At 37.9% G+C, this 26,592-nt stretch overlaps 1 long non-coding RNA gene across 1 annotated transcript in view; it reads left to right on the forward strand.

Moving 5' to 3' along the window:
- The window catches only part of LOC134529919 (uncharacterized), a 55,654-nt gene extending 32,566 nt beyond the window's left edge, over nt 1-23,088 (forward strand). The window contains exon 2 of the long non-coding RNA XR_010074743.1: nt 22,797-23,088. This is a non-coding gene — a long non-coding RNA (uncharacterized LOC134529919). The remainder of the gene's footprint in view (nt 1-22,796) is intronic.
- Nucleotides 23,089-26,592: the final 3,504 nt, after the last annotated feature.

Raw genomic sequence — 26,592 nt, forward strand, 5'->3', positions numbered from 1 at the left:
CTATTGATTGGCCTATACTAGGTTGGTCTCAATTTGGACGATTTCAACTCACTACTAATTCTAATGAAGACTCGGACTAAGAAACATGAATAAGTTCATGCATTTAAGTTACATTTATCAAAATAATACAATTATTGCTAATTAAATAGTACTTACTGCTTTTAGGCGTTTCCTTAGCGTAGATTCCTTTGTGCCCAGATCCTTTGCAACTTTTCGTTGACTTTCCCCATTTAGTATTCTGTTTCTTGCTTCATTTAAGATTTCTTCTGAAAATATTAACTTTCTTTCCGATTTTCTCTTATAAGAAGATGACATTCTGAAACAAATATAGGCCTATTTGATTAAAATTGTTCAATTTTGCATTAATATAAACTTGTCCCAAAGAGTACGCAAGGTGCTCCAAAGAGTGCGCGCGCACTCTTGTGGACAAACTTTGTGCGCACTCTTAGGGAATGAACACGAAGTATCTAAAAGAGTCGACAGATAGCAGCACATACCGTAAAAGCTAATATGGCTTTATCGACACGAATGCTGAAAACCAAAGCTGCTACGTAATATAAAGATAATGAACGCATCTCTGTTTACCTACTTGCTATAGCTTAAGTTACCCGATAAAAATATTACATGAAAACAACAACAAATGAACTCTCACCTTTCAAATCTACAAATAATCTTGTGCAGCTGCAAGTTTCACGCCACTCGTTTCTCACACAGTAACGAACAATCTGAGGCTATACACTTTTTTTTCAATGTTGCCAACTGTAAGAAAATAGCAATGCGTACTCTTAGGGGATGCGCACTCTTAGGTGCCTTTCCCCTACAAGTGAACGATAATGGCTTCTACTTGGCGCAGTCTGCATTTCATGGAACATTGAAGGACTACTATTATTTAAATACGTTAGGTGAGTCGAAAGACATTTGTACTTTTCTTGATGATATCAGACAGGACACAATCAATCAGCTTACTGATGACGTAGCAACAAACGGTTCATTAAAATATAACTTGTGGTTGGACTGTCTAAATGGAAAGCCGTATCCGTTAGATGACAAAGTGAAGAAGTGTGCTTTCAAGACTTCGGCTGCAGTAATTTACAGTTCTGACGATGTGAAGCAAACTGTTAAACATGGTATCAAGAAACTCTGTCAAGAAGAGGAGGACTATGTCTGTAAAGGTTCTGGCTGGACTCTGTCTAGTATAAACCGATTGGAGCTAAGAATTGGTCATTTCACACTGCTGCGGAACTAAATGATTGTAAGATTGCTGGCTTTCGCATCTGATCCTGTAGTAGAATAGAGATTGTGTAATAAATATTATGTTTGTAAAAGAACTGGCGGTGTTTAATTCCTCGAACCTGTTACTATTATGTTAAATTGATGTTATATTTAATTTTTTTTTGTATCGGCTGGGATCGAACCAAGGACCTTAGTCGACCTAATCAATCAGTATATAGATTACAAATTTATTTAATGAATTTTGGAATTTTTCCCGAATTTCTAGCATTACAATTACGAATTTACATTATTGTGGTCTTGATGTCTGATAGGTTGATGGTAGTAGAGGACTTAAAGTCTCTTTACGAAAGTTTAACATGGTTTATTGTAATTATTATTCCTTTTTACATAAAATTAAACATTATTGCATCGATCGGGTATCGAACCAAGGACGGTAATCGATCGTATCAATCTGTATATTTATTGCCAATTTATTTAACGAATTTAGAAATTTTTCCCGAATTTCTGGCATAAAAATTACGGATTTTTAAGATGGCGGCCAAATGACAAGATGGCGGGTGTCACAGCAATAATAAATGATTACTGCACTCTAGCGGATAAGAATTAAACTAACATGGCGTCAGCGCACTCTCGCCGACGGTACAATGATGATGGCTTCCAGCATCGAAGACAAGATGGCGGACATAACGTCATACTACCTGACGATATATATGCTTTGAAAAAAAAAGTGGTGGGAGTCAGTATGCCTGCAGCCACCGCGGGGGAAGAAACGGTCGCCGTTTTTTAATTTTTTTTTGCCCTCACCGGGTTCGAACCGAGGACTCCGAACTCCGTGTCGTAAATGTTTGTTTTTTAAATTTTTTTCATTAAAATTTCATTAATTTAATTTTTTTATAAATTTTAAAATTTTTTTCATTAAACTCGGATAATATATTTAAAGATGGCGGCCGTAACGGAAATTGCAACGGTGATGTCATAATCCAATATGGCGGATAACACATCGCTTGAATGTTCGAGAACACAATGATGTCATCCAAAATGGTGGATCCAAGATGGCGGATCCAAAATGGCCGTCGGGGTCAAGGTCAAGTCCTGATAAAGGTTTAACTGAGGCTTGAGTTAAGGATGCTTAAGCCTCTTTAAGGACATTTCTAGCCGCTGGGATTTTTACGGACTAAAACGGGAAATTTTTCCTCAAAACGGGAATTTTTGAGTCATTTTGAGTCATTTTTGAGGAATTTTGATGAATTATTGCCGGCCGTGAAGTCATTAATCCAAGATGGCGGTCGGCACCACAGGCACCGCCGCCTGGCACCTGTTTCCGGAGCCCCTATTATATACTACTTACGTAGCTACGAGACTACTTGGCTTTAAGTGTCTTGGACTCCATTCAGCGGCGAGAGTTAAGTTATCTCATGCAAAAGAACTTGTTGTAAGTAGTCTCAATTCTTGTCAACAGATGTCGCCACGTGTTTCTTGCAGGTAAATATTAAGTTATTTTATGTGGGATGCGGGATGCTCACTAACGACCACAAAAGAAGGATGGCTTCACTAGTCACCAAGGAGAAAGATGTTCGTCTTGCATGTTAGTGCTTTACAGATGTCTCATGTCATATTATTTGACTGTGTAATGGATGTTTATTTTTTGATTTCCAACTGATAAAAAATATTGTAACACACAACACAAGGCTACGTGGTTACGAGACTTATAGGTTTCGAGAATACATGGCTCCAACTGACTACAATATCTCCATTCAGTGGTGAGAGTTAATTTATCTCATGCAAAATAACTTGTTGAATTAGTCCTGATTCCTGCCTACATATTTCCTCACGTGTTACATGTAGGTAAATATTATTTATTTCTTTTATGTGGGATGTGGGATACTCACTAACGATCGCAAAAGAAGGAAGTTTCGTCTTGCATGTTAGTGTTTCTCAGATGTCTCAGAGCTTATTATTTGGCTGAGTAATAGTTTTTTATTTTTTTAATTCCACCTGGAAAAAATATTGCAAGTACTGATTTAGTAGCAGAAATTCACTAAATAAATGTAACTCTGAATAAAAAGACATGTACCATTAAGTAAAAAATCTTTCATGCAGAGATCAGTTTCTCAGAAATAGCCAGAAGCACTTGAAGAAACCACAGGAATAATCAAGAGTACACTGAGAAAACCACCCTAATATTGACAGGAATAATCAGGAACGCACGCAGAAAACCGTCACACGTTTTACTTAATAACAGAAAAAATTTAAAATAAAAACAAAAAAATATTAAAAAATTACAAAACATTCTGGGTTGTACTAGAACACTATCCTTTCTCGACAACAGAGAATTTCACAAGCTGGCAGAAGCTTCCCCTCCATGAATGCCTCTTTCAATCTCCCTTCACTGCCTATTCTGCTTATAATTGACTCTTCTTAGAAATTGGCGCCAGGTGGTGGATTAGGTGACAAACCGCACAGACCTCACGGCAGAGCACGATGACGGGTGGCTCTCAGGGATGAATACTTGCGAATTGGCGATGAAGGACTTTATGTGGCATACGCCCCGCGAAACTGGCACAAGTCCGGACTGCTCGTTCTCGTAACACTAACGCTACGCGTGACACGTTTGCCTGGCTAGGACACCAGACACGCCACAACTAAACATGATCGCAAGGTCCAACTGCTGTTTATTGGACACTCACAACTGATTTACTGATTGCCTTTTTTCTTTCCAACGGCTACTTCCTTTTCTGAACTGTTTTTTTTTCTCTCCTACCTGAATGCCCTTTCCTTCCTTCTTTAGTGCCTCTTCCTCCCCTCCTTGTCAGCTATTTTGTCTTCTTGTCTGTCTTTCTTTCTATTCTTGCAGGTCTCTTACTCCCCACTATGTCTGACTGTTCTTTCCCACCTTGTCTACCTTTTACCTTATTTTCTGCCTCTTAGTCCCTTATTGTCAACCGATTTTTCTTTTCTCTCTCTTCTTCCTCTCCTTTTCTTATTACTCCTCTATTTGACAGTCTCTTTATCCCTTCTTGACTACCTTATCCTTTATTCACTGACTGCTTTCCCTTCCCTTCTTGTAAGCCTATTTTATAACACCTTGTCTACTCTTTACTCACATCCCGTAAACCTCGTCTATTTTCATTGCCAAACATTTCCTGCTATCTTGCCTGTCACTTACTCCCATCTTTGATTGACTCTCCTTCCTCCTCACTGCCTCATTGGTTACTTATGTCACTCCTTTATTGACTCCATAAATATAACTTAACTGCATTTCCTTATCCTCTTTACTCTTTCTACCACTTTGCTTTGTCTACTTCTTCGTACCCTTCTTGTCTTGAACTGCCTTTTTTCACATTAAGTCTGCCTCTTTTTTTCATACTTGTCCCTTTTCTTTCACATCTTTGTAAGTCTCTTTTTCCTTTTCTTTGTATGCATCTTCCTCTCCTTGTCTGTCATTTCATATCATTTAGTCATTCGTGTTACTCTTCACATTGTATCCCTTTTACTTACTGTTTTCCTCATATTCTTCTTCCTTTCAAAAGTGTCGCTTTCTCCTCTCCTTGTCTGCATCTGTCTCATCTCCATGCCTGCTTCTTTCTTCCCTCCTTGACTGTCTCTTCTTCCTCTCCTGTCTGTGTCTCTTCCTCTCCTCCTTGAATGTTTATTACTCCCCAACTTAATTTATCCTTCCTTGCCTCCCTGAATTATTCCTTCTCTGTTCTTTATATGCCTCTTGTAATTGACAGACCCTACCTACTTTTCTTAACTGACATTCTTTTTCCTTCTTGGCAACCTCTTTCATCCTGTATTGTCTGCCCTTTCCTCCACACTTTTATGTCACTTTTCCCTTATTGACAGTATTTACCTCTCTTTCTTGAATATCTCTTTTTACTCTTCTTAACGGCATATTTTATCTTATCTTATCTTTTACTGCATTTTCTCTCTTCTTTTTCTGTTTCTTCTTTTCTCTTTTGTCTGCTATTTCTTTGCTTCCTTAACTGATTATACCTCCACTCTAAGAATGTTTTTACAACCTTCTTTTCAGCTTCTTTCTTTATTCCTTCACTGCCTTATCCACCCCTCCTTCACTTTTTGACTGGCTCTTCCTCCTCTACTTGATTGCCTTACCTATCCTCATTGTATCTGTCTTTCTCCCATCCATTCCTCTTTTTCTATCTCTTCTCCCGTCCTTGACTGCCACACGTTCTCTGTTTTTTTTTTTACCTTTTTAATGCCTTTTTTTCTCTTCATTCCTTTTTGTCCGCATATAACACCCTGACTTGTTAATCCCTACTTCTCCCCTTCGTGCACTACTTCCTTACATTTTTGATTCCATCTACCTTTCCTCCTTGTCTGCTCTTTCTCCCCACCTCGACTGCTTTTCCTTATCTCTAGTTTGTTTCTTCCCGCTGTCTTGTATAATTCTTTCGTCCCTACTTTTATGCTTATTTCTCCTATTCTTAACTGATTTCTAGCGGGTAAAAATTAAACTAACATGGGAGTAGTGCAGTTTAGCAGACGAAAACAAGATGGCGGCCTCCAGTAGTCGAAAACAAGATAGTGGAAGAAAACAAGAGGTCATATCCAGCAGACTAAAACAAGGTGGTGGTAATGACATCATACTAGCTGGCGATATATATACCTTAGCATTAGTGGTGGGATGTCATACTGTCGGTGGTTTCTGTGGAGAAAGGATGTGTCATTTTTTTATTTTACCTTCATCGGGTTCGAACCGAGGATTTCATGATGTAAGTGCGTTTTCAATTAAAATTTAATTAAAATTAGATTAATAATTTTTTTTATAAATTTTAAATCTTTTACAATTAAAATCTGATAATAATTATGGATACTCAATATGGCGATCGTGATTACATAATCCAAAATGGAGGAGTGTTTCTATTAAAAATTGTATTAATTAATATTTTTAAAATTTTAAAATTTTTCCCATTTTTCTAGCACAAAAAATACAGATTTTCAAAATAGCGGGAGTAATGATAATATGCAACGGTTAAGTCATAATTAAAGATGGTGGCCATAATTAAATGAACAAAAATGACGTCATACATCTCCAACATGGTGGGCAGGACGAGAAGTGCATTGTTTATAGAATCTAAGATGGTGACAATGACAAAATGTGCAATGGTGATGTCTTTGAAGCCGTTGGCAATTTTGAGGACTAAAGCGGGAATATTTATCTTTAATTAGAAGATTTGTTTATTTTTCAAAATTTTTGTGTATTTTTGAGGGAAATTTCCTCTTAAAAACTGGATATTTGACGTATTTTGACCAATTTTGGCAAATTTAGGGTATTTTTTTGGCAAATTTTGACAAATTTCGAAGGTCAAGGTCATCTAGGTTGGCCGCCGTGACGTCACAATCCAAGATTGCGGTCGGTTCCTGGTTCCTCAACCTGAAGCCTGGGTCAGAAGGTACCAATTTATACTACTGGTATTCAATTCTCATGACCTGCATAGTTGTTTGATTTTTTTTATAAACTTGATCTTTACTGTTAAATATTCAAGTGTATATATTTTTGTATGACTGTAATAAAATTGAAAAAAATTAGAATATTTCATGTGTCATATCGTGGGTTCCAACTTAACTAAACCTTCAAATAATGTATTAAAAGTAATTAATTTCTGCTCTCTGACATTAAATAAAACTATTTGTAACTATAATTATTGATTGCTCAAAATTTAAAGGTTTGTTTGAATTTATAGGAAAAGGTTTTAAAGCTAATAGTTTTATATCTAATACTATAAATTGATAACAGAACTATATATTTTGGAGGCTCCGAGCCCCGGGTTCTGGGTGTGGATGTGGATGGGTTCAATGATCGACTACCATAAAGTCACGGCCGCCATCTTAGATGACCTTGACCTTCGATCGTGACATGGGCCTTGACTTCGTCCGCCATATTTTATTCCATAATTTTAAATTTTTACATCTTAAACCGAGTTCCCCACTCATGATCATTGCACTTTCGTTATGGTAAAACCTTCCGCCATATTTGATTCTGACGTCACAGTCGCCATAATGTTTTCATCTGCTGTAAGTCGACATCTAGAATTATGTTGTCTGCCATCTTGTTTACGTCTGCCGGAGGCCACCATCTTGGATCTGACATCACAGTCACTTTTTTGATTCTGTTGAAATGTCCGCCATCTTGTAGTCTGCTGGAGGCCACCATATTGGATGACGTCATAGCCCCCATATTGTTTTTTCTGTTCTGTTGGTGATCGTCATTTGGATACCGCCATTTATGTTACTGCTGTTTGTTTCTAGAGAGTGCCAGCATAGTTTTGTTTCATGCACATAAGGTCGATGTTCCTTATAGACAAATTAAATTTTTAATACAAAATACATTGAAAGCGAGATGATAAGAACCATGAAAGCTCGGACCTATGGTCAAGATCAATGTCAAAATAAAAGGTCAAGGTCATCCAAGATTGTCATCGGGACGTAATGGCGGTCGGTCATTGAACCCATCCACAGTCACACCCAGAACCCAAGGCTCGGAGCCTACAATATATACTACTGATAACAATTTGGTGTGAAGAAAAGATTACCAACTTACAAAATAGATTATACTGAAACTTCATGAGTCCATAAACACCCAATTTATTTACCACAATTTAAGGTTTTGAAAATGATTGAAAATGGAATTGTTAACCTCAATTAATGTTTATGCTCATAATATTCTAAATATGATTCAAAGCGGAAAGTCTGTACTGGAACCATCATCCTAGAAACAATTTCTTTGACAATAATATGGGAGTTTTTACTAAATATCGTAATTCCATTACTTACATACATATGCATAGATTTGTGTGTTTAAAAATTTTTAATTCTTTAATTTAATAACATACGTTTTTATTAATTACAATTATATTTTATAAATTTATATAGCATTATAGAGTCATTGGTTGTTATAAAAGTAGTTATATAAGATAACTAAATAATTTTATTTATTTAAATTAAAAATAAAATTTTGGAGCACATATTTTTAATACACCGTAGATATATTTAATAACCAAATGATCTTTCAGGTTTAAATTTAATGGAACTCGTTTGGAACGTTAATATTTTCTTGAAAGGATGATGAAGGGTCTTGACAGGGACGTCAATAAATCTGCTGCAGCCCTCACTCAATTAGCTAATTGGCCATTGGGATAAGTTTATGGGTCGATGAATAGGAGTCAGATTTCAAAGGACTCTAGTAAATGTTCAGGTGTGGAATGAAATGTGTTCTTTAACGGCGTTATAAAGCAGTATTGGAAGGGGTGTAACAAGTAACACGTAATTATAATTAATGACATTCGAGGTGATTCCATACAGTAAACAAATAATTATCCATTACTTTAAACGTGCAAATATTTCATTCTAGTACTGTTTCATAAATGTTGTAACTAACCATAGGACCTCATTAGTAGTATGTAAATGGGCATCCGAGGACAGGGTCCAGGGTGAGGAGCCGAGGAGCCGACCGCCATATTGGATTGTGACGTCACGGCGGCCATCTTGGATGGTTGTGACCTTGACCTTTGACCTTGACCTTGAATTTGATCCTCAAAATGTGTCAAAATCCGCCAAAATTGGGCAAAATTGGCCCAAAATTCCTCAAAATTTCAATTTCTGTGAAAAAAAATTCCGCCAAAAAATCTCAAAAAATTCCACAATTCAAAAATTCCCGTTTTCGAGAGAAAAATTCCCGTTTCGAGGGAAAATTTCCCGTTTTTAGTCCTTAAAAATCCCAGCGGCTAGAAATGTCCATATGTAGGCTTAAGCATCCATGTCTACAGCCTACGATAAGCCTCTGACGTCATCATGGATTATGACGTCACCGTTGCAATTTCCGTTACGGCCGCCATCTTTAACTTTTTTATTTATTATCCGATTTTAATGAAATTTTTTTTTAAATTATAAAAATATTCATTTAATAAAATTTCAATAAAATATTTATAAAAAACAAACATGTACGACACGGAGCTCGGAGTCCTCGGTTCAAACCCGGTGAGGGCAAAAAAAAATAAAAATGGCGACCGATCCTTCCCCCGTGGTGGCTGCTGACATACTGACTCCCAACACTTTTTTTCAAAAGCATATATATCGTCATCTAGTATGACGTCATGTCCGCCATCTTGTCTTAGATGCTGGAAGCCATCATCAATGTATCGTCGGCTAGAGTGCGCTGACGCCATGTTAGTTTAATTCTTACCCGCTAGAGTGCAGTAATCATTTATTACTGTGACACCCGACATCTTGTCATTTGGCCGCCATCTTGAAAATCCGTAATTATTTAGCTAGAAATTCGGGAAAAATTCCAAAATTCATTAAATTTGTAATCTATATACTGATTGATTAGGTCGACTAAGGTCCTTGGTACGATCTAGGACGATGCAAAAAAAAAAGGAAATATAACATCAATTTAACATAATAGTAACAGGTTCGAAAATAAAAACACTGCAAGTTCTTTTACAAACATAATATTTATTACATAATTTCTATTTTACTACAGGATCACCTGCGAAGGTTAGCAATCTTACAAACATTTAGGTCCGCATAAGCGTGAAATGACTAATTCTTAGCTCCAATCGGTTTATACAAGACAGAGTCCAGCCAGATCCTTTACAGACATAGTCCTCCTCTTCTTGACAGAGTTTCTGGATACCTTGTTTAACAGTTTGCTTGATATCGTTAGAACTGTAAATTACTGCAGCCGATGTCTTGAATGCACACTTCTTCACTTTGTCATCGAACGGATAAGGCTTTCCATATATACAGTCCAACCACAAGTTATATTTCAAAGGTCCGTTTGTTGCTACGTCATCAGTAAGCTGATTGATTATGTCCTGTCTGATATCATCAAGAAAATTACAAATGTCCTTTGACTCACTTAACGTACTTGGATAATAGTAGTCTTTCAATGTTCCACGAAATGCAGACTGCGCCAAGTAGAAGCCATTATCGTTCACTTGTAATGCTCCGATCACAGTCTTATGTTTATTTTCATGTTCAGATGCCACAGCAATCGGTTGCTGCACATCAGTTTTTTTACTTGTACGCTCACGAGTCACCAATCTAAACTCAGGAGTCGTAATTGCTGCAGGTAGTTCAGCAGTAGGCGCACTGACTTCACCTTTACAGTTTATCGAATGTTGGCGCAAATTATCAATTCGAGTAAACCATTTATGACACTCGTCACAGCGAAACTTCATGCGAGAAGGATTCTTCGTACATTTACTCCTCTCATGTCTCCGTACATCATGTGCAAATGCAAACGTCATGTCGCAGTAGCCACAAGGATGCCTAGTTGAAGACAAACCCGAACCAGATGTCGCTGTTACTGCAACTGAATCATTTTCAGGCATACTCTTATGCACATCAATGCATCGCTGTTGTATAGAAACCTTTACTTTCTGCCGCACTGCAGGTCCTTTACATGTCTCCAAGTGATGCTTCAAATTAGCATTTCTTGTAAATTGCTTGCGACACTTAATACAACCAAACATTTTACGATAAGGGTTCTTGGCACATTCTCTCTTCTCGTGTCGACGAGCATTGCTGATGTTTGAGAAAATCTTGTCACAGTAACGACATCGATGTTCGTTAGTTGACGATTCGCCATCCATTGAAGTCTCCATCGAGGGCGAAACAGCGTTCGTCGAGGTTTCCTGTACAGTCAGCACTACCGGCATTAAAGTCTCTTCTGCTGGTGGTATCACATCTGTTGAAATCCCCTCCAATGTTGACGTCATCGTTACCAACGGGATCTGCTCCTTCTCCGTCGTAGCTGTCGATAAGGTTCCCGTAGTCGATGGTACAACCTCCGAGTTCAACGTTAAAGACGGTAAAGATGCCACCGAGTTCGCAAGAACAGGTAATTACGCGATTTATGCACCAGATTAAACAATCTAGGTGATCCTTACACCGCCGTCGTCAGAAACAAACTGAGCGTCCTGCTGTCTAGGACTCGCTTATATACATGCACCGGATGGAATAATACGCTAGTCAAATCAAGAACAATTTATTATAATACTAGAGTCAAAACAACATTAAAAAAATTAAACACCATCAAAAAAAAAGGAAGCACACTTGGAAGCACCGACAACGAAAAGGCAGCACATTTGGAAGCACCGACAACGAAAAAGGCAGCACCATCATCGAAAAGGCCGCACATTTGTCATTGGCTCCAATATTCATTGGCTCCAATATTCATTGGCTCCAATATTCATTGGTTCCATCAGTCTATTGATTCTATCAGTCTAGTGACTCCAACAGTCATTGACACCAACGGTCTTTTTCTTCATCAGCTCCAATGATATTTGGCTAGAATGCTACGAGTCTAAGAGACCATGAGACTACAATTCTACGAGTGTACAAGACTCCTCCAACTACCTTCAAGTGTATAAAGCTCCAAATGCTCCAACAGCTCCAACACGCAATGTACGCGCAATACATGCAATTTACACGCAATAAATGTAATGATTACACAGTACACACACACAGGAAACGGAACGTACACACAGTACACACAGGAAACGGAACGTACACACAGTACACACAGGAAATGGAACGTACACACAGTACACACACAGGGAACGGAACGTACACACAGTACACACAGGAAACGGAACGTACACACAGTACACACAGGGAACGGAACGTACACACAGTACACAGGAAACGGAACGTACACACAGTACACACAGGAAACGGAACGTACACACAGTACACACAGGAAACGGAACGAACACGTAATATTCACGCAATTGACACACAGTACACGCAGAGTACACGCAATTTACGCAAAGTACACCCAATGTACGCAATGTACGCAATATATATGTAATGTACACACAATGACTACGCTTCGTTCGCGCAGGACAAGCATTTAATGAAAACGAAGCACGTTTGGACGGAAATTCTATAAAACGAAAGCTCATTTAACGAAAAGGAGGCGCATTCTCTCGTTCATTCAACTTGGTAGGATACGATCTTCAATGATAAGTTAGGATATAATCTCTCCAACAGTCTATGAATCCAACAGTTTATATTTCCATTAGCCATCGACTCCAACAGTCATTGACTCCAACAGTCATTGGCTCCAACAGTCATTGCCTCCAACAGACATTGTCTCCAACGGCCTTTTGGTTCATCAGCTCCAATGATATTTGGTTATAATGCTACGACTCTAAGAGACTATGAGACTACAATTCTACGAGTGTACAAGACTCCTCCAACTACCTTCAAGCGTACAAAGCTCCAACTACTTCAGCAGCATTATGTTATAATAGTACAAGGCTACTTGACTACGAAGCTACAAGTCTACATGGCTCCAATTGCGGCATCTGTCTTCGTCTGAATTTTCTCTTTGACTCCAACTCCGCCCGCCAGCATCTCTTCGATCTGCACCTCGATTATGTTATAATAGTACAAGGCTACTTGACTACGAAGCTACAAGTCTACATGGCTCCAATTACGGCATCTGTCTTCGGCTGAATTTTCTCTTTGGCTCCAACTGCTACAGCAGCATTATGTTATAATAGTACAAGGCTACTTGACTACGAAGCTACACATCTACAAGTCTCCAATTATCACATCTGTCTTCGTCAGCATTTTCTCTTTTGCTCCCACTGCTCCAACAGCATTATGTTATATGATTCCATGGATACTTTGTTACATAGCTACAGGTCTACGAGGTTCCAATGCATCATGTTTACGAAGCTTCCAGAACACAGGGTTACGAGACTGCGAGGCTACAGGACTACGAAGCTTCCAGGACACGAGGCTACATGGCTACGAGACTACATGACTCTAACTGATTACAATAGCACCACTCAGTGGTGAGAGTTAGGTTATCTCATGCAAAAGTACTTTATGCATGTAGTTCTGCTTTTCAACAACAGATGTCGCCACATGTTGCTTGCAGGTAAATAATATTTAGTTCTTTTATGCGAGATGCGGGATGCTCACTAACGATCGCAAAAGAAGGATGGCTTCGCTAGACTCCAAGGAAAAGGAAGTTCGTCTTACATGTTGGTGCTCCACAGATGTCTCATGGCGTAATATTAATTTGACTGAGTAATGATATTTGTCAATTCCACCTGATAAAAATATTGCAAGTTTTGATTTAGTAGCAGAAATTATCGAATTAAATGTAACTCCAATTAAAATGACATGTCTCAATAGACAAAAAAAAAAATCCATGCAGAGAGTGGTTCCTCAGAATAGTCAGAAACACTTGAAGAAACCACAGGAATGATTGCAAGAACACGGGAAAAACCATCAAATTATTGACATTAATAATCAGGAGCACACGGAGAAAACCATCATAATATTGGCAAGAATAATCAGGAGCACACGGAGAAAACCATCATAATATTGACCAGATTAATCAGAAGTACTCGGAGAAAACCACCACATGTTTTCCTTGATATCATAAAATTACAGGAAAAAAATATTAAAAAAAAAATAAAAATAAATTAATAAAAAAATAAAACAAATAAAAAAATGCATAAACAGTTTCTGCTAGCTTGTAAACTTATCATTGTTGAGCAAAGATAGAGTTCTTGTACAAGCCAGAAATTTATGCATTTTTTTATTTTTTTATTAATTTATTTTTATTTTTTTTTTAAATATTTTTTTCCTGTAATTTTATGATATCAAAGAAAACATGTGGTGGTTTTCTCCGAGTACTTCTGATTAATCTGGTCAATATTATGATGGTTTTCTCCGTGTGCTCCTGATTATTCTTGCCAATATTATGATGGTTTTCTCCGTGTGCTCCTGATTATTAATGTCAATAATTTGATGGTTTTTCCCGTGTTCTTGCAATCATTCCTGTGGTTTCTTCAAGTGTTTCTGACTATTCTGAGGAACCACTCTCTGCATGGATTTTTTTTTGTCTATTGAGACATGTCATTTTAATTGGAGTTACATTTAATTCGATAATTTCTGCTACTAAATCAAAACTTGCAATATTTTTATCAGGTGGAATTGACAAATATCATTACTCAGTCAAATTAATATTACGCCATGAGACATCTGTGGAGCACCAACATGTAAGACGAACTTCCTTTTCCTTGGAGTCTAGCGAAGCCATCCTTCTTTTGCGATCGTTAGTGAGCATCCCGCATCTCGCATAAAAGAACTAAATATTATTTACCTGCAAGCAACATGTGGCGACATCTGTTGTTGAAAAGCAGAACTACATGCATAAAGTACTTTTGCATGAGATAACCTAACTCTCACCACTGAGTGGTGCTATTGTAATCAGTTAGAGTCATGTAGTCTCGTAGCCATGTAGCCTCGTGTCCTGGAAGCTTCGTAGTCCTGTAGCCTCGCAGTCTCGTAACCCTGTGTTCTGGAAGCTTCGTAAACATGATGCATTGGAACCTCGTAGACCTGTAGCTATGTAACAAAGTATCCATGGAATCATATAACATAATGCTGTTGGAGCAGTGGGAGCAAAAGAGAAAATGCTGACGAAGACAGATGTGATAATTGGAGACTTGTAGATGTGTAGCTTCGTAGTCAAGTAGCCTTGTACTATTATAACATAATGCTGCTGTAGCAGTTGGAGCCAAAGAGAAAATTCAGCCGAAGACAGATGCCGTAATTGGAGCCATGTAGACTTGTAGCTTCGTAGTCAAGTAGCCTTGTACTATTATAACATAATCGAGGTGCAGATCGAAGAGATGCTGGCGGGCGGAGTTGGAGTCAAAGAGAAAATTCAGACGAAGACAGATGCCGCAATTGGAGCCATGTAGACTTGTAGCTTCGTAGTCAAGTAGCCTTGTACTATTATAACATAATGCTGCTGAAGTAGTTGGAGCTTTGTACGCTTGAAGGTAGTTGGAGGAGTCTTGTACACTCGTAGAATTGTAGTCTCATAGTCTCTTAGAGTCGTAGCATTATAACCAAATATCATTGGAGCTGATGAACCAAAAGGCCGTTGGAGACAATGTCTGTTGGAGGCAATGACTGTTGGAGCCAATGACTGTTGGAGTCAATGACTGTTGGAGTCAATGACTGTTGGAGTCGATGGCTAATGGAAATATAAACTGTTGGATTCATAGACTGTTGGAGAGATTATATCCTAACTTATCATTGAAGATCGTATCCTACCAAGTTGAATGAACGAGAGAATGCGCCTCCTTTTCGTTAAATGAGCTTTCGTTTTATAGAATTTCCGTCCAAACGTGCTTCGTTTTCATTAAATGCTTGTCCTGCGCGAACGAAGCGTAGTCATTGTGTGTACATTACATATATATTGCGTACATTGCGTACATTGGGTGTACTTTGCGTAAATTGCGTGTACTCTGCGTGTACTGTGTGTCAATTGCGTGAATATTACGTGTTCGTTCCGTTTCCTGTGTGTAATGTGTGTACGTTCCGTTTCGTTTCCTGTGTGTACTGTGTGTACGTTCCGTTTCCTGTGTGTACTGTGTGTACGTTCCGTTTCCTGTGTACTGTGTGTACGTTCCGTTCCCTGTGTGTACTGTGTGTACGTTCCGTTTCCTGTGTGTACTGTGTGTACGTTCCGTTCCCTGTGTGTGTACTGTGTGTACGTTCCATTTCCTGTGTGTACTGTGTGTACGTTCCGTTTCCTGTGTGTACTGTGTGTACGTTCCGTTTCCTGTGTGTGTGTACTGTGTAATCATTACATTTATTGCGTGTAAATTGCATGTCTTGCGCGTACATTGCGTGTTGGAGCTGTTGGAGCATTTGGAGCTTTATACACTTGAAGGTAGTTGGAGGAGTCTTATACACTCGTAGAATTGTAGTCTCATGGTCTCTTAGACTCGTAGCATTCTAGCCAAATATCATTGGAGCTGATGAAGAAAAAGACCGTTGGTGTCAATGACTGTTGGAGTCACTAGACTGATAGAATCAATAGACTGATGGAACCAATGAATATTGGAGCCAATGAATATTGGAGCCAATGAATATTGGAGCCAATGAATATTGGAGCCAATGACAAATGTGCGGCCTTTTCGATGATGGTGCTGCCTTTTTCGTTGTCGGTGCTTCCAAATGTGCTGCCTTTTCGTTGTCGGTGCTTCCAAGTGTGCTTCCTTTTTTTTTGATGGTGTTTAATTTTTTTAATGTTGTTTTGACTCTAGTATTATAATAAATTGTTCTTGATTTGACTAGCGTATTATTCCATCCGGTGCATGTATATAAGCGAGTCCTAGACAGCAGGACGCTCAGTTTGTTTCTGACGACGGCGGTGTAAGGATCACCTAGATTGTTTAATCTGGTGCATAAATCGCGTAATTATCTGATCTTGCGAACTCGATGGCATCTTTACCGTCTTTAACGTTGAACTCGGAGGTTGTACCATCGACTACGGGAACCTTATCGGAAGCTACGACGGAGAAGGAGCAGATCCCGTTGGTAACGATGACGTCAACATTGGAGGGGATTTCAACAGATGTGATACCACCAGCAGAAGAGACTTTAATGCCGGTAGTGCTGACTGTACAGGAAACCTCGACGAACGCTGTTTCGCCCTCGATGGAGACTTCAATGGATGGCGAATCGTCAACTAACGAACATTGATGTCGTTACTGTGACAAGATTTTCTCAAACATCAGCAATGCTCGTCGACACGAGAAGAGAGAATGTGCCAAGAACCCTTATCGTAAAATGTTTGGTTGTATTAAGTGTCGCAAGCAATTTACAAGAAATGCTAATTTGAAGCATCACTTGGAGACATGTAAAGGACCTGCAGTGCGGCAGAAAGTAAAGGTTTCTATACAACAGCGATGCATTGATGTGCATAAGAGTATGCCTGAAAATGATTCAGTTGCAGTAACAGCGACATCTGGTTCGGGTTTGTCTTCAACTAGGCATCCTTGTGGCTACTGCGACATGACGTTTGCATTTGCACATGATGTACGGAGACATGAGAGGAGTAAATGTACGAAGAATCCTTCTCGCATGAAGTTTCGCTGTGACGAGTGTCATAAATGGTTTACTCGAATTGATAATTTGCGCCAACATTCGATAAACTGTAAAGGTGAAGTCAGTGCGCCTACTGCTGAACTACCTGCAGCAATTACGACTCCTGAGTTTAGATTGGTGACTCGTGAGCGTACAAGTAAAAAAACTGATGTGCAGCAACCGATTGCTGTGGCATCTGAACATGAAAATAAACATAAGACTGTGATCGGAGCATTACAAGTGAACGATAATGGCTTCTACTTGGCGCAGTCTGCATTTCGTGGAACATTGAAAGACTACTATTATCCAAGTACGTTAAGTGAGTCAAAGGACATTTGTAATTTTCTTGATGATATCAGACAGGACATAATCAATCAGCTTACTGATGACGTAGCAACAAACGGACCTTTGAAATATAACTTGTGGTTGGACTGTATATATGGAAAGCCTTATCCGTTCGATGACAAAGTGAAGAAGTGTGCATTCAAGACATCGGCTGCAGTAATTTACAGTTCTAACGATATCAAGCAAACTGTTAAACAAGGTATCCAGAAACTCTGTCAAGAAGAGGAGGACTATGTCTGTAAAGGATCTGGCTGGACTCTGTCTTGTATAAACCGATTGGAGCTAAGAATTAGTCATTTCACGCCTATGCGGACCTAAATGTTTGTAAGATTGCTAACCTTCGCAGGTGATCCTGTAGTAAAATAGAAATTATGTAATAAATATTATGTTTGTAAAAGAACTTGCAGTGTTTTTATTTTCGAACCTGTTACTATTATGTTAAATTGATGTTATATTTCCTTTTTTTTTTGCATCGTCCTAGATCGTACCAAGGACCTTAGTCGACCTAATCAATCAGTATATAGATTACAAATTTAATGAATTTTGGAATTTTTCCCGAATTTCTAGCTAAATAATTACGGATTTTCAAGATGGCGGCCAAATGACAAGATGTCGGGTGTCACAGTAATAAATGATTACTGCACTCTAGCGGGTAAGAATTAAACTAACATGGCGTCAGCGCACTCTAGCCGACGATACATTGATGATGGCTTCCAGCATCTAAGACAAGATGGCGGACATGACGTCATACTAGATGACGATATATATGCTTTTGAAAAAAAGTGTTGGGAGTCAGTATGTCAGCAGCCACCACGGGGGAAGGATCGGTCGCCATTTTTATTTTTTTTTGCCCTCACCGGGTTTGAACCGAGGACTCCGAGCTCCGTGTCGTACATGTTTGTTTTTTATAAATATTTTATTGAAATTTTATTAAATGAATATTTTTATAATTTAAAAAAAAATTTCATTAAAATCGGATAATAAATAAAAAAGTTAAAGATGGCGGCCGTAACGGAAATTGCAACGGTGACGTCATAATCCATGATGACGTCAGAGGCTTATCGTAGGCTGTATACATGGATGCTTAAGCCTACATATGGACATTTCTAGCCGCTGGGATTTTTAAGGACTAAAAACGGGAAATTTTCCCTCGAAACGGGAATTTTTCTCTCGAAAACGGGAATTTTTGAATTGTGGAATTTTTTGAGATTTTTTGGCGGAATTTTTTTTCACAGAAATTGAAATTTTGAGGAATTTTGGGCAAATTTTGCCCAATTTTGGCGGATTTTGACACATTTTGAGGATCAAATTCAAGGTCAAGGTCAAAGGTCAAGGTCACAACCATCCAAGATGGCCGCCGTGACGTCACAATCCAATATGGCGGTCGGCTCCTCGGCTCCTCACCCTGGACCCTGTCCTCGGATGCCCATTTACATACTACTCTCATTAAAAAAAAACAAATTCCATGTTAAAAATAAAACAGGTTTTTAATATTCTAATCACTTCATGCATTTAGAGTATAAAACAAGATGTATAAACTGTGTTGGACAAACACTTGTTTTCGGGAAGCTTATCTCTCAGTGTTCAATAATTTCAGTTTCCATATTATATTTTCTGTACTTTATTGACACACATGAAAACTGTAACTTAGTTCTGAAATGTAAATAGCTTTGTATTCTGGGAGAACCATTACAATTTTTCTCACATCACAGTTAAAGTATAATTACAGAAGGATTACTGCAATAGTTATTGCAATTCATACATTTAAAGTTAACAAACATGAATAATTATTTTATAATCATTTGTAATAGAAACAACTTTCAGAAAATTGTGCTTTATCTTGTTCATGTATATAATATTTATAGCGTGCATGCACTGTATTGTATTCTGTATAACACTTGTTTTGTTTTTGTATGAGAAACAATGCTGCTCTCTTGGCAAGTTCATACAACCATCAGCGCACTCTGTGTTACAGTTGATCATGTTTTCGCATGTAGCGCACAGCTACAAGTGTTTGGTAGTGGAGGTTTTTAAAGTTCATGTTCAATAAGATTTCTCCCTTTGTACAATTTTTGTTGTATGTCTTATGCGATTTTATAACCATTCAATAGTTCCATATAAAACGTTTTATGGATTTTTTTATTATTATCATCTGGATTTCATTTTTAATAATTGCACTCATATTTGAGCTGTTAAATAAAGCACTTTTTATTTCGATTCATTCAAATGTTTACTAAAATAGACCAAAAATGAGTTAATTTTAAATTAATGAAACACTTGCCTCATATAAATATGGATCTATAGAATTTGTTTAAATGGGGGAGGAGGGAGAATGTCAACATTATACCTCTTGGCTTTGGGATGGGGGTGGAATGCAATGTTTCTCACATAACTTGGCTTGCAGCCTGTAGATAACATATTGCTCTCCAGATTAGGCGTGGATAGTGCCTTCAAATAAAGAGTGTGTGAACTTATAAACATTGGTATTACAGCAGCAAAGGTTGGAAAATACAGACTTCGCCCTGGAGGTTGTTAAATTAAGAGGAAAATATATAACCAAGGAATGAAAATCATTTCTCCAATTTGTCCTCAGGTATTTTAATAACTAAGGTTCAATAGGTATTAAAAGTATAAAACCTTTTACAAATTTTTAAGGCTGGCAATTATATGTTCAAAACCCAAGAATTTATATATTTCCATTAGAAGTTCTTTTAATATCTTTAGATAATGAGATGAAATTTCGTAATGGTCAAAACATAAAACAGCTTATCTTTTCCATTCCACTTGTTCACTCAAAGAAAATTCCTTTCTATGACTTGGGACTTGCCTGACCCATACCGGCTGCTGTGTGGACGTCTTCATTCAGAAATACGGCTGTCTACAAGCTGTTAGTCACCCGAGTCCTACAGTGGACTTAATCGACTCGCTTTTCAACTTCCGTTTTTGTTAAGGTTAACTTTTTGTATACAAGACAAAGAATAATGTGTCTCGTTGCTTTTTAGTAGGTCTTAATGCCACACAACTAAGAACACAGAAATAATGCTTCACGTGTGTGCAGAAATTGTTACTTCAGTAAGGAAAAAAAATGACTATATACATATCTATGAAACCGTAATAAATATCTATAATTGGTTTACTTGGAACGGATTTTTGACTGGGGCGTAGCTTTTGTAGCAATTATTTGTGTGTAATTTCATTCTTTGGAATTTAATACAACTGTAACTATTTTTATTCGCTTTATATACGCACAAGTAAAAATTAAAAGTGTAAAATATGCTATTTATGATATAGCTATCAAGGAAAATAAATGTCTACCATGTCTTTTCTGAAAGCTAATGGGGCTGCGGAATTGAAACAGTTCCATAAATACTATGAGTACAAAGACTACTGAGGCCAAAATAAGATATATTTAGTTAATTTTCGTTTTTGTTTTTCTTTTAATTTGTTACAGTATCACGAAAAAACGACATAATGCATTTTTATGAAATGCAGAGCAATAATAGACAATGTAAAGAATGTAAATAGAATATTTATGTATAAAATATTTTATCCTGAATTGTTACATTGTTCCCTTAGTAATTACACATTTGTGTTTGCACGTATTTTTTCTATAAGAAACAATTAAGAAATTAATAAAAAATAACAGATTTACTAAGTGTTGTCATAAATGAATAAAAAATGTAAAATATTAATAGATTTGTATAAATTTTATTTCAGTTTGCAATAAATAATTTATGTTTAGTTACTTATATATGCACATTGATATATAAAGCTACAGTATGTTTAAAAGTGTCCAAATAACATGACATGTTAGCTTGTATGCGTTCAAAACACTTCTTGAATAAACTGACTGAAAAACTTTACTGATTGTTAATTATTTTTTCCGATTTGACATGATCAATGAAAATTTGATTTGTATAAAGTTTTAAACCAGCACTATTTGCGACACTTATGGACTTCGGTCACTTCGTGATTTAGCTGTTAGTGCCATTGTCATTCACTGCATTAACTCAATGTGTAGACATAAAAGAGAAAATAAGGCTGTCTGCATGTCATTCGAGTAGCGCGGAAACAAGAAATTTACGTATGAAATTTTGTATTTCTCTAGGCGAAAATTCGATTTAGTTGTTTTAAAAGTAATTTTTTTTTAGCAACTTTTGACCCTCGCTACTCCGTGCAAATAACATGTATACAGTGTAACGTAAAATTTTTTAAATTATTTTCAGATTAAATTTGCGCATTTTCTCTTTTACATATTACATATTCATTTTTTACTGCAGTTACGATTCAACTAGAAATAAAAATAATTGCTTTTTAATACTTGATCTGTGCTATTTTGTGTTGATAATCTATAAGTTAGTCCTTTTTAGTACAAAAAAGGTTATTATTCATAAAATCTAAAAAAAAAGAAAGAATTATCCAAGTTTTTTTGCATTACCACATTTATTCTACTCAATCTTAGTTCTAACAATTGTTTTGGTCCATAAAAGGATTTTAAAAATCCGATTATTTTATTCTAAGCATGGTAGTGGCGTACTCACGGGGCGGGGTAGCCTGTATACAGGATGACTGTAAAGAAACCATTTATGATGAAACACAAAGCGCCTTCATAATGTCTAATTGAACAAAGTTCTACACACTGAAGATATTGTCACTGAAGTAAAATTATTTAATGGAAATAATTTAGGGTAACACACATACTTCCCGTAAATTTTGGTGACGTGGGGAAATAATGTGTTTTTTAAAGGTTTATTATTAATATGAATGTCCAACGTAATGAAAAAGGGTGCTTTTTTGTACTACCCTATATTCAAGCGTTTTCGCGAAAAACTAGCTGCCTAAAACAAGGGGCAATGATTGTTAAGTGATGTACAAGCATATAAACGTATTTAGACGAAAACATTGAAAAAAAAAAATTAAACTAAAACAAATGTGAATTCGCAACAAACAATATGTGCCATCAAATACCTCGAGAGAAAAAATATTGAGGTCTCGCCTTTATTTGTGAGGAAATATTTGGTCATAAAGCATAAGTTGTTCATTAAAGGATGTTTAATCATAGGTTCCAAAGTTCACAAAATTTAGTACTTAAAATCTGAAGTTTTCGTTTTAAATATGAAATTACTTAACAACTGCCCTTACACCATCACTAACACAACTTCTTAGTGCCCATTGTTACACTCCTAAGTCATAACAGAGTAAACCCAAGTTATGTTATAACTTTGTTACAATTCACTCTCCTGATGACTGGGGGTAAATAGTGGATCTTTTGGTTTCAGGATGTGCCTCGAGGTGGGATCACTTCCACAACTGGAATGCATCGGATGCATTGCGATACCGCTCACGTGAAACTTCCAGCTATTACACAGTACACACACCCTGTGGTGATTCCATTAGGGAGCGTTTACACGGGTAGAGTAAACGGAAAGGCATAACTTTCCCTAGTTGCTGTCCCATTTACTCTACCCGAATAAACGCTCCTTAAGGTGGCTGTCAAGATTTTTTGAAAGTGTCTGACTAAGATTAGCACTTAAAAGTCACTACACTAAACTATACAATTTTTTTTCTCCATGGTTTCGTCTATAACGTGTGCTGTTTGAAAATGGAAATGTTAAAACTGATGTTTTCACGTTCGCTTTTAACGTGTAAACATATTAACTCTCTGTATACGGCATTTGGCAGGAGTCATTTCATAAAAAAAAAACGGAAAGGAAGACGATGAACGGAAATGTGACACAAAGATGACGGACCCACGTGTAGCATATATGGTCACTTTCGTAAACATTAGGGGCCAAACCAGTCATATTGGTGTGCCTAAACGAATCTTCATGGTAGTGAAACTACTTAGGAATATATTTAGTAAACTAAAATAGTTAGGTATGGTAAAAAGTAAGCAAGAGTTGTAAAATACGTAAGAAAATTGGCATCACAATGATTATAATACATTCTCTTCTACATTCCCAAGAGGTTTAGTAGCACAGCGGTAGAGCGCGCGCTTGTTTAATGAAGGAGTGAGGTTCAAATCTCATCACTGGGATTATATTCTTTTTAACTTTTTTAAAACATTATAATATAATAATATAAAAATATTGATTCAGCTCAATAGGGTTAAAGTTTGTTTGTAGGAAGTATTTACAGACTGATTTCAGTCATCTATACAAAATAAAATTTACAATTTTTACTTAGAGTTATAGTATGTGTTTTAAAATGTTTCATGTTAATATTTTAGTAATGCCATATAAGCATACCTTCTAACGTGTGTGGAAACTTTATAGTAATAATTGTTAAGTTAATTTTAACAAGATGGGAAGTATTTTAGTAAAATTCCTTGTCGAAAAACAGGCCCAAAGCCGGGTTTTTATCAGAACCGTTTCTAATATTTTCAAATTTCCAGTTGTTACGTGCTTCTAATTGCTATCTGCGTTTTATGGTGGCAAATAAATTCTAGCGTCTGGCGCAGAAAGTATGTGGCTGATTCGAATCCAGAAATTTGTATAATTTATCATTTTATTTATTAAACTCGGAAATATTTTAAATAATTCTACATTAAATTTAGTTTCCGAGTTTCCAATTATGAGTTTTCATGCAACATGAACAACATGAGAACACATGAGTTTGGTCGTTACTGGAATTAGATTTTTACACATCACTGGCAAGTACTGAAAGACTCACACACATTTTAATCATGAAAAATCACGCGCGCAGTATTGTAAATGACACAGGGACGTGTAAGGAGTCATTAACTGTAATATTCCACCATACAATTACAGGGTCAACGCTTAGAGAACAATAGAGGCGCGTTAACGATCGAAGACTGAACGCCATTTCAGAGCGCGAAGAGGCAAAGAGGTGTGCTATGATTGAGCCAATGACGCCCTTAGCGTCAGCTCGTGCGTTCAGCCAGGCACCCTCCTTATTTATACCCTCCCCTACCCGGGCACACACACAGTGCGCAGAGCTTCAGAAGAAACCACGTGATTTGAAAACTGCTCACGATACCAGAGTGGTGTCTGTTTACGAAAAACATTAAAAAATTCGTTGAGGGCCTATGAGTAGTTTAGTTTCCGGGTAAAGTTTTTAAACTGTATTCTTAGAGAGTGAAAATGGCCAAAAGGAGTGTTTTCAGAGAAATATTTAGGCACTAAACAACCGGTACAGATTCTTGAAAGCACTTAAGGGACTTGCGTTAAAAATTTTTCTTCATTTATCAGCCATCTAATGTTACGGTTCCCGCTGAAATGCCACAGTTGCGGTATGCACGACGAGGCGACTGCCAGTTCAGAGGCGACACCGCGCTAGAAGCACCAGCGAGCGCCTCGCCCCTGAGGCGGGCACACGGAGCTACTCCGAGTGGCGCAGCGCAGCGGCTCGGCGCCTTGGGGGGCTGAATTGTATCCCCTTGGAAAGGGTACCTTTCAGACTTATGGTGGCGGTAGTGTAGCTGGGTAGGAACTGGAAAGGTACCCTTTCCGATTTCTTAAAATGTTTCGTTTTCAATGCAAATATGCACTGGAAAGGTATCCCCTCGGAAAGGGTACCTTTCAGGATTTTCTGTACAATGACACAGCAGAAAATAAACTGGAAAGGTACCCTTTCCGATTTCTTAAAATGTTTTAGTTTTAATGCAAATATGTACTGGAAAGGTATCCCCTCGGAAAGGGTACCTTTTAGGATTTTATGTACGATGACAGAGCAGAAAATAAACTGGAAAGGTACCCTTTCCGATTTCTTAAAATTCATATTATTTTCTGCTTTAAAATCCTGAAAGTTATCCCCTTGGAAAGGTAACCTTTCCAGTTTGCGACATGTTTGTGCTCGGAAGGGTTAGGTTTAGTTTAGTTTAGGTTAGTTTAGTTTAAGTTAGTTTAGGTTAGGTTATGTTAGTTTAGGTTAGGTTAGCTTAGGTTAAGTTAGGTTAGATTAGGTTAGGTTAGGTTAGGATAGGTAAGGTTAGGTTAGGTTAGGTTAGAGGGGATAACTTTCACGATTTTAAAGCAGAAAATAATATGAATTTTAAGAAATTGGAAAGGGTACATTTCCAGTTTATTTTTTGCAGTGTCATTTTACAGAAAATCCTGAAAGGTACCCTTTCCGAGGGGATACAATTCTGTCGTCCCGGCGCCTTCCGCCTGAGCGCGCCACCGGTCAGTGAACTGTGACTCACGGCCGAGCGCCCACTCGCGCGTTACGCTCGAGCCACTTCCTGCCACATCGCTGTTTGTGCGAGCGATGGCGGAGTCAAGTTTACACATCGCAAGGTTTATTTAAGAAGTGCAGGACAGAATTGCAATATGGGCCATGACTGAAAAGGAATATTCAGAAAGAGAGTTTTTTTTAAAGAAATGTTAAAAAGAATTGCTGTAAAGCGTGTAAAATAACCCCGTTGTAGAATGGTCGCTTAGAACCAGATGAATCCAAAAAAAATTTTTTTCATAGCGCTTTCTTTCGCTGTAGTAAAGCACAACAAAGCACTTGCTTCCTCCAAATCCCCTTTCACACCGGAACTGGGAACGAGGGGAGTGGTGCGTGCAGTGTGACCCAGTCCGGCCCAGTGAGGGCAGACAGACGTGACATGCCCCACGTGTTCTCGAGTCGACCCAGACCACAGACCACGGCAGGCTTCAGTGCGTTCTCTTGAAAGGGCGACTTCTGAGTATACGTTCTATTTCAGGCCCAGCGCGAAGCTCGTTCAAGGTTAGACAGCAGACAAATGGCTGTGCGTCGCCTCGCCGACAGCCAGGAAGCGCGGCGCATTAGCGGGATTGCCGCGTGGCGCGTGCAACGAGGGCGCGCGCAGCTGCAGCTGTCGCCAGGCCGTGTCTCAGCTGGCTGCGAGCACCCTGTGCTTCACTTTGCGTAGCGCTCAGCTCTGTGAAGCGACACTGCTTGTTACGGTTTCAACAACAAACAACTATGGAGTCTTTCAGTCCTCGCCAGAGATGTGTAACATCTGACCTCAGTAACGAGATAATTCATGTGTTCTCAATATGAAAATATACTTATAATACGAAAATCAGACACGACGTTTAACGTAGAATTTTTTAAAATAATGCCAGCGTGAAAAGTATACGAAAA

This window comes from Bacillus rossius, chromosome 1 (genome assembly GCF_032445375.1).
Source record: "Bacillus rossius redtenbacheri isolate Brsri chromosome 1, Brsri_v3, whole genome shotgun sequence".
Taxonomy (NCBI): Eukaryota; Metazoa; Arthropoda; class Insecta; order Phasmatodea; family Bacillidae; genus Bacillus; species Bacillus rossius.